This window comes from Alligator sinensis, unplaced genomic scaffold, assembly GCF_000455745.1.
Source record: "Alligator sinensis unplaced genomic scaffold, ASM45574v1 scaffold216_1, whole genome shotgun sequence".
Classification (NCBI taxonomy): Eukaryota; Metazoa; Chordata; order Crocodylia; family Alligatoridae; genus Alligator; species Alligator sinensis.
In genome coordinates this window covers 4,461,270-4,471,307 of record NW_005841868.1, presented here as the reverse complement: position 1 = coordinate 4,471,307, position 10,038 = coordinate 4,461,270, and positions in this window count along the sequence as shown.

Below are 10,038 nucleotides of genomic sequence, written 5' to 3'. Positions count from 1 at the left end.
AGGGAGAGCAGAGGCCAGGCCCCTGGGTTCACCCAAGAACTCCCCAAAATAGTCACTTCACCCTTCATGCACCACAACCAAAAAGAGCTGGAAATGCCAAGATTTCCTCCATCTTCAGAAGTAAAAGCAAGGGAGATGACAGGGAAGTAGCTGATTAATATATACTTGGAGGATCCTAGGAAAAGAACCAGGCCCCACACTACAAAGAAAGGTAATCCATTCCCCACTTCCCCGCTGCTCCTCCCACCCTTGCCAATCTGACCTAGGGAAAAAATTCCTTCCTGATTCCAAATGTGGTGATCATTATGATCCTGGCTGGAAGAACAGAGCCTTCCAGCCAAGAGCCTTTGGCCACATCCACACAAGCTAGCATGTGTCTGTTGTGGCATCTCAAAGCAGTTTGAGATGTTGCAGAAGGCATACCACAAACTAAAAAATGTTTCCCACGCTGCATATTTACAGCACAGTCTCTATGTTTGATACTGTGATAACCCAAAAAAGGGACTGGGAATACTTCTTCCATGTATCACATGCACAGTAGAATCAGTAACTCTCTGTCCTATCGTACTTCCTCTTCCATAGATTTAGCCAATTCAATCTTGGTGTTATTCCCAATTTTTGTCCCGATAATTTGGCACTTAAGACTATTATAAAACACTTCTACTCTGATACTTAGAAATTGTTTCCTAGTTTCCTGCCTTAATTTGTTTTGGATCAGTTTGTAGCCATTGTGCTGATGTTGTTTTTTAGCCTAAAACATTATTTTCCCCATCCTTTAATAAGGATGGAAATATTTTAACTGCAGGAATATATTTATAAGGCATAATCATCTCTTAAGCTTCCACAAATCTCTGCAGTGAGTTCCACTCAGCCCCACAATCCCTAGTCAATACCTGATTATCCACAGAGAATTAATTCCTACATGGGAAAAATATTGGTAGTCATTGTTCACGTCCAGATGCCAACAATAGGATCTTGTGTCCATTATTATAGAGGCAGGATACTTGAATGCTATTTGTCCAATAGATTCATGGTATCTAATGAAGTAGGCTGTCACCTACGAAAGGTCTCTGAACAAGATATTTTCTAAGGTGCCACCCTGACTTCTGCCTGACTTCAGACTAACATTGCCAACTCTCTCTCTTGGTATAATAAGTAATGATGACGAATTCTGCAACTAGTTGAAACCCTTACAAGAAAGTAGATTGGAAGGCAAGGGTAACAGTAATGTTAACGTGCAGCTTTAACACATGTCTAAGGTATACTCATGATTGTGGATGGCTCATTGCTTGACTGAATGTGTGCGAGTCACAGAGAGTTAGCTGTGGTTTTGTAGGTGCTGAGGGGTGTGGGTGTCTGTGTGTGAGCGCGGTAGAAGGTGGGCGTGTAAATGTGGTTTGTCTTGGAAAGAACACACACAGTTGGTTTTGTGTTCACTTTCTGAGTGAGACTAGATTTATCTATACTGCTGCTGGGAGGAAGAGGAATCTGGTCTATGGTTTTACTAAGATATGAAACTTTTGGCCAGGGCATTTGATCAGGGATATTGCTTGTAGTAGTAGCTTCCAACTCCCAACTACTCCAACCAATCTTTGGTATGTTTGGCACTTAACATTTTAAACATTTGGCTGGGGAAGGACCATATCAGTGTATGGTTTGGAAACAGGCATTAGCAAAAGATAAGGTAGGAAACTCTACTTGTGGTACTTCCTGGAGGATTTTCAATTGTAACTGCCAGTGGGAAAGCCTTTTCCTAAACTCAGCAAGGCAAAATAAGGACCGTTCTAGTTCTGAACAGACCCACAGAGCAATGCAGTGACTTTAATGCCACTGTGGGGAGGGTATTGCTTCCTTATCCAAAAAAAGACCACGAGTGTCCATTCAGAATGGCACTGAACAGGCCTCAGCAACCATCACATGTCTACACATACCTACTGCAGGCTTTTGAGCCAGGCCTGAAGAAGACACCAATGCAGGGCCAGGTCACTGGGTAGTTTCCAGGACAGGCACAATATGCATGGGCTTCTTGCAACCCTGGTCCCTCTCTAAGTGCTTAATGTGGCCTGAGGGATTCCTGAATGCCCTATTCCTCCAGGTTCTCCAGCAAGTTGCCAGCACTTGCAGATAATGCAGGAGGTGGAATTGTCAGTGGTCCCTGGGCTTGGGATTGCTTGAGCAACTGCTGGATGCCAATGCTCCCTTCTCGTTCAACCCCATGTAGCACCATACCTCATGTTCAAGAAGAGCTGGGAAAGGAGGGGAAATCCAGAGAAGCCTTGCAGGCAGAAGGGTCCAGATCTTTGAAGAGGTTCACACATTTGGATTGCATATTGGTTGTAGTTTCAGTTGTTACATTGCTTTGACCCTTCTTCTTCAAAAGTTAAGAAGTCCCAACACTCTGACATTGCAGTTAGCAGATCTGACGTCTCCATGCTGAGATTTTTCACTCGGCTCTGGGAATTGAATAATGTTGGGTGTTTAAGCACTTGCTGTTGCCCACTCAGATATAAGAAAGCTGGAAGCAACAGCTATGCCTGAAAACTTTCCTGAAGCCTTGAACCTGGCAAGACTTTCCTGGTCTTACTGAAGACTTTCCTGAAGTAAAGAATCAGGCAAGCAATCTGCATGAACCAGTGAAACAGCATCCCATGCCCCCAAGCTACCATGCTCAGAGGTACATGGAATTGATATTTACCTTGGCGAGCAAATGAAGCCATACCCCAAGTATTTCATATGAATCAGCCAGAAACTACCTTATATGTGGCATGATGCAGCGCTGTGGAGAGATCCCCGTGTTAACTTCTCAGCAGGATAGATTAGCTTGGGTAGAACAGTGGGCTAATGTGGCTGTGCTCAGCTAGTACTTGTGCTACTCCCTTAGGAACTGGTCCTGAAGCACCTAGGTTAATATGCTATAATTAATATACAATTAATTATGCTCTGCATATTCATGGTATCTATATAGATTTCATAGATTTCATAGACATCAGGGCTGGAAGGGACCTTGGAAGATCATCGAGTCCAGCCCCCCGCCCAAAGGGCAGGAAGTCAGCTGGGGTCATAGGATCCCAGCAAGATAAGCATCCAGTTTCATCTTGAAGGTGTTCAATGAAGGCGCTTGAACCACCTCCGGTGGCAGGCTGTTCCAGACCTTGGGGGCTCGGACAGTAAAGAAGTTCTTCCTTATGTCCAGCCTGAAACGATCTTGAAGTAGTTTGTGACCATTCGACCTCGTCATCCCTTGGGGCGCTCTGGTGAACAAACGTTCCCCCAGATACTGGTGGTCACCCCTGATAAACTTGTAGCTGGCCATCAGATCACCCCTGAGCCTGCGCTTTTCCAGGCTAAAGAGACCCAGGGCTCTCAGCCTGTCATCGTAGGGTCTGTTTCCCTGACCTCTGATCATGCGCGTGGCTCTTCGCTGGACTCTCTCAAGCTTCTCCACATCCTTTTTGAATTGTGGAGCCCAAAACTGGACACAGTACTCCAGCTGCGGCCTCACTAAGGCCGAGTACAGGGGGAGAATGACGTCCCGGGATTTGCTTGAGAGCAAAAATAAAAATGTTTGTGCACTCCCTGCTCCTCCATTGCAGAAATCTATTTTAATCCGTTTTTAAAAACACACTTATTCTCTAAAGCAATTGGCTCCAAAATGTGGTACCTCTACTTTTGCTATTTACACACTCTCCTTTTTCATCCCTAAAGCTATTTCTTTCGGATTTGGGGGTTCCCAGTTCCTGTCATCTTGCTTTAGTTCAATCTATTCTAGATGGAGCTTTACCTGACGATTGCCTAAAAACGAGGCGCTGAACGCCGCTGCTTAGCGGCGTTCCTGTCAGAGAGTGCATTTTGCACGGGTTCTGTGATTTGGATTGACATACCACTTGTTTCTGTATAAATATGAACTCGCCATTTTCTCAACCTCCTGAAACCCTCAATATTTTGGATCTTGGAAATGGCCCGTCTCCTTATATGGTACTGGAGCAGCCGCTAAAGTTAGAGAGAGAGTTTTGCTAAAAGCTCTTTCCATTCTGGTGTTAGAAAGGAAAAAGGAGAATTGGCAATTGGGAAATTCAAGTGCAACTGCTTTCTCCGCTTGGTTCAGTAGAGGCAGAGTGCTGAACCAGATGGGGCAACTGACAACTGACGCCCAGGAAAAAGCCAACCTATTAAATAGGTACTTTGCGTCAGTCTTTCATCAGTCCCATGGGACGCCCATGCCCGCTACAGGGCCGGGAAGTCCGGGTGAGGGTGATCCCCTGCCCTCCATTAATGCTGATTTTGTGAAGGAACATCTTGAGAAGCTGGATACCTTCAAGTCAGCCGGCCCTGACAATCTTCACCCCCGGGGTACTCAAGGAGCTGGCTGACTTGAAGGTATCCAGCTTCTCAAGATGTTCCTTCACGAGGTCAGCATTAATGGAGGGCAGGGGATCACCCTCACCTGGACTTCCCTGTCCCGTAGTGGGCATGGGCGTCCCATGGGACTGATGAAAGACTGACGCAAAGTATCTATTTAATAGGTTGGCTTTTTCCTGGGCGTCAGTTGTCAGTTGCCCCATCTGGTTCATTAGGGGTCCAATGTTGCCCCTGCTTTTCCTCCGGCTCCCCACATATCTGAAAAAGGGCTTTTTATTGTCCTTGATGCTCAAAGCTAGCTGGAGTTCAGTTGCAGCCTTGGCTTTCCTGGTCTGCTCCCTACAGGACCGGACCAGTGCAGAATAATCCTCCTTGGAGGTGACTCCCATCCTCCATCCTTTGTAGGCCTTTCTTTTGAGCCTCAGGAGGTCTGCTAGGTCCCTGGAGAGCCAGGGGGGCTGCTGTGCCCTCTTGCTGCCTTTCCTCCGAGATGGAATAGACTTAGCTTGTGCATTGAGGATCGCTCCCTTGAGGAGCAACCACTCCTCTTGAACTCCCCTCTCCCTGTGGTCACGGCCCCTTAGGGCCTCACTGACAAGCCTCCTGAGAGGCTGATGAGTATGCTCCTCCATACACAGGCTGATAGTATGTTTTTGGCTAGGGACAGCACCGTGCATGGAAAGTACCCACAGGGGTTTTAAACCATCTTTGTGCTCCCTGTATCCTGGAGCCAGGCAGGCTCTGCTTGGCCCCCAGTGTATGTCAGAGCAATTTGGGGATTTATAAATCTTGTGCCCTACTTCCTGCTGCTTCCCTTGGCTGGGGAACAAGGAGTAGTCAAGGTACATGAAAGTCCAGCCATACCCCAGACCTGACCTTGTTTGGCGCTAGCTTGGGTATCTTTACTAGGCTCTACAGAAGGCATCAAGGTGGCAGTGAAGCTTGAACCTTGTGAGTGTGAAGGGCTGCGGAGCGTGTGAAACCAACAAATGCCACTCTAGATAGGAGGGGATCTGCCTGCTGTCAGTTTGAGTCTGCCTTTAGCCTGAGTGGTTCACAGCATGTGTGTCCTTTGGGTAGCCCTGGCCCTCCCATAAGGGTGGCCAGAGAGAACGATGGTCACCACCAGAGCAGCTGCTGGCAGGACAAACAGTGACAATTTGGCAGTGTGGTGATACCATCTATGCTTGCAAAAGTGGAATAGTCCATATCCTGAAGCTTGGCGTGGGAGGAGGCGGCACACTTACCTGGGTCCCTCTTGCTTTGGGCATCCCACAGAGTCAGTCTTGTACTTCAGGTCCATGAGTAAGAATCCTTCATTGACAGCATCTTTAAAGGAAAAGGTCTACAGAGATTCTTTGTCAGCTTCCTTTGGGGCAGTTAAGGAGCCACGGGTACTTTTCAGACCCACTTCTGTGGAGACCCTCCCAATCCTTCCCATCACATGGTTGCAATCCAGCACACTCTCAGCACTTGACTAATCTTGCTATACTCATGTATATGCTTACAATGAAGTATGTGCTTTACTGCTTTGCTGGACTGGGGCAGAAGCAAGCAATTAGGTATTGACCACTACAACAATTGGACAGGGGTTAGTCCTACAATCTCTTCTGGTAACATCTTCAAGTTGCAAAGTGGATAGAAAATCTGTTTTTGCGGGGGCTTAACCTAAGGCCCTCTTGGTTCTTGGTGGATCAGGGACTCGGTTCCCCTTCTACCTGGTTTTACATGCAAATCTCCTTTTGGAAATGGTAAATCAAGGAGGACCAGAGAAATAGAGTTTATGCCTCACTTCTCATTAAGAGGGATTAAGAAGGCCTAGGAGAGTTTCTGTCCTTTTTTCTTATATTTTGTTTTACACATGCCGGCTGGGGCAAGCTTTGACCTCCTCCCCCATAGTTACTGAAAAGCTCTTTGGAGGTTTTACATGTGGACTGGAAGGGATAACACTTAGCAGGGACAGGCTTTGTCATGAATATTTAACAAAGGATTCTTTTATCCTAGTCCTTTATAGAGCAATTGACTTGGGGAGTGAACATAATTAGCAAACAAAGCACAAAAGGTTTTAGACAATGGGAATTAAACTCCCTTCCTGTGATATCTATGATATCACAAATCCACTGCTCTCCAAAGGTTTTAGAGTCTTCACTGCCAATGTAAAAGAAATACAGGGAAAAAAACCCTTAATTTTAAAGTAATAAAGCAAAATTCCAGGACTTTTTTTTATCTATCTTAAAGTAAAACAAAAGAGGTTAAAATTCCTTTTAACTACTTTGCAAAACACCCTGCATAGGGCCATGGCAACCAGATACAGACAGAACTTCAGGTACCTTTTTAATAGGGTTTTCAGTATCAAACCAAGATAAGTCAAGTGGATGGTGACATTTCCATTGTCTTGACAAAGGAAAGATGTGCTCACAATACTGTTTTTTTCCCTGCAGTGGCATCCGAGTAAATGAGTAACTGCTTGTTTGGTGTCAGTTCCTAGCCTAGTAATGCTGCATACATTATAGATACTGCTGCAGTCTTGTGTGGTGCCCCCATCTCCAGTGATTTTTATCATGTGTTTTGCAACATTTGATCTTACATCTCTAGCCATTGGTGTAAAATGATTAGGTGAGATACTTTTTTTTAGAAACAAGATAAGAAAGTGTCTGGGTCACATGATTGTGGAAAAACGCTTGAACGTGTGAGACACAGGCATCCGGGAGGCTCCAAAATCAAAAGCAACCAAAACTATTATTTTAAAAAGCGCCTTCATGATTTTAAGACAATTTTGTGGGTTTTTTGTGGACCTAACTTAAGATATTTCAGTGTATAGGGTTGTCAAAACTGTACCCCACCCCAGAAGACACATGACGGAGCCTCCGAGAATAGTTTTCCACTTTTTACTTGAAGGCTTCTAAGATGCTTGGAGAGAAAGCTGGGGGTTGACTGAGGTGTGCTGATGGCATGTTATAGGGTGTTCTTGGTGTTTTGGAAATTGTTTCTTGTACTTGCTGGAAGAGCTTGTGGGGGGAGGGACTCCTTCTTCTGTGTTTACAGGCTATTGTTAAGTGCATGTATTTGATGCCCCAGGAGGTCCCTTCCTGTCCTGTGTCCATATGAATATAACCAGGAAGGTGACTATCAGTGGCTCTTTCCCAGGATGGTTTGCTCCTTGCATGGTTGCAGCCTGACCAAAGTCCATTTTTGCTGCTCTCAGCATTGTTGTTCTAACATGACAGGAAACCTGTGTGGTGCTCTGGCTGGAGCTACCTTAGCTGACCTACCAGCTGGATTTTTGCTTCTAGAATCATTATTAAACTTATCAGCTCCCCTGATAACAGCTTCAGATTTTCTGTCCCCCCCCTGTTCCTCTGAAACGTCACCCATGAGAACGCACAATTCTGGTAACAAGGTGTGCGTCTACATGTGCAACTGATGTGAAGTAATAAACTCTGGTTCATATCACACCAGAGTTTATTACTCCCAGGCACCATATTTACATGTGCACCTAGTACCACAGCATGTTGAACGGGGTCAGAACAGCCCCAGCTGGCAGGGAGCCTGCGGGGGTCAGCCTGCAAGCCCGGGGCTGCTCTGACCCAACTCAGCATGCTGTGAAGGGTTTGCCTGGTGCCCAAGGGTGCTTCAGTGCAGGGGCTAGCTGGCAGGTATTGACTAGGGATTGTGGCTCTTGTGCCCCAGCCAGCCCCCTTCATGTCTACACACACGTTGCTACACAGTAAATAAGGCTGCTGCACAATAGTGCTTGTAGTTACAAGTACTAGCCTACAGAGGCATTTATTAGTTTACTGCAACCTGATAGAGCCGCAAGAATAGACACAGAGACTTTACTGCAGAGCTAATTAGGTAACTCCTCAGTAAATGTCTCATATAGATGCACCCGAGGAGCTCGAGAGAGAGATAGAAATGGGGAGGAATGAGCCTTCAACAGAGGAGGGGATGAAACAAGTGAATGAAGGAAAGTTTTGGTGAGAGAACCTGACAAAGGCAATCTGTGCTAGAACATTTTTTTGCTCCTGGCTTTGTTTCAGCTCCATCCACAGGAGCAATGCAAGCTGTAGTACTGTAGACAAGGCTTCAGAAAACCCACTAGCATTTAAACCACCATTTAAACATGCTTATCATGGGTCTACAGAACATGGGAGAGGGTGAGGAAAGCATACCTCACAACTACGCTGGATTTTGCAGGGTGCTCTGTTCTGGCTGAGGAAGACTAACTGTTCTGTGCTGCAGTAGCCTGTAAACTGAAATGTGCTAAACTGTCACCTCTGTCTCCAGCCTGTATGCTGAGCTGGGAACCTAACACCCGTGAGTACAAATGATGTCACCTATGTTGACTGCTGTTTGTATTTTCATGCTCTTTACAGCCTTTATTATCAAGGCCTCATCACCCTATCCATAAGGTAGTCAAATATAAGTTCCCTATGTTTTACAAATGGGTTAACAGAGAGGTTACATGGAATAATTCCAGGTAGAATTGGCACAGAACCCAATCTGTATGGCAAAGTCGTCTCTAATGGGATTGCTGAGCTGTACTTTTATCATCTCTGTACATTGCTGTTGACTTACACATCCTCTACAGAAAAGGCAGGACTCAATAAAAAGATACAGGTGTACTGGCAAGTACTCAGAACAAACCCATCTTGTTTCAATTGTCCCTTGTTTCTCTGAATGACCTTACACGACTGACAATTTCCACTACAGACTGGAACAGCCCAGGGAGCTGCAAGTCTGTCTTAAGGGTGTGGATACACACAACACAATTCCTTACTATAGAATAGTTTACTCTCCATCATAAGGAGTGGACCCACAATTAGTTTTCCCAAGCTCTATGCCTATAGTAGATGTTATCATAGCCTGGCTTTTTAGGTGTCAGGAGATCCAGCTTGCCTTTAGCAAAAGGCTACCCCAAGATCAAACTAACTAGGGGAGCAAACACCACACTAGCATATAGGTATGACTGTGGTCCGTGGAGTGGGTATGCTGGCAGAAGGCTGTGGGTCACGTGTCCAGTCCACTTTTACTGTGGAGTGAAGTCTATTGTGTCTGCGCTCTGAGGTGCATTGCCAGACAGCTCTGGTGTCCCTACGATCCCTGGCAGGTCAGGATTGAGCTGCACTGTTGAGGCCGGAGGGGTAAGGTTGCCGGGCTGTTTCCCATGACAAATTGACACTGATATGTTCTTACCTTTTACAAAGGTGCCAAATTAACTCTCCCCGAAATAACAATCCAAAAAACCCAAATCTGCTGGCCCTATTTGTACAATGCTGTTTCCTACTGGCAGCTAGGCTGGCAGCTCTTGCTCTCTGCTGTGTAAATATTTATCACACATACAGATATAGATCCGATGGAGACCTCACAGTCCCGGTCCTGGCAGCATCACACGTCCTTGTTCCATCCTTGACAAATCAGCCTGCCAGGTGAAAAGGCCCCAGGAGGAACAGGATGTGACCCTTACACAATGGGCTACAGGAACCAAGGGAGGGGTGGGACGGCAACAGTGCTACACAGAGAAATGTGTCCATATGGTCTGGTGTGTTGGGTTTGCAGCAGGAGAATTAAATTACCACTCAGTCCTGGGAACAAAACACAAAGCAGGTGGCTGCAGCAACTGCCCCTTGGACCATCCAGAAAAGTTTTTCCTTTATACTGTTTTCCTTAACCCTTCCC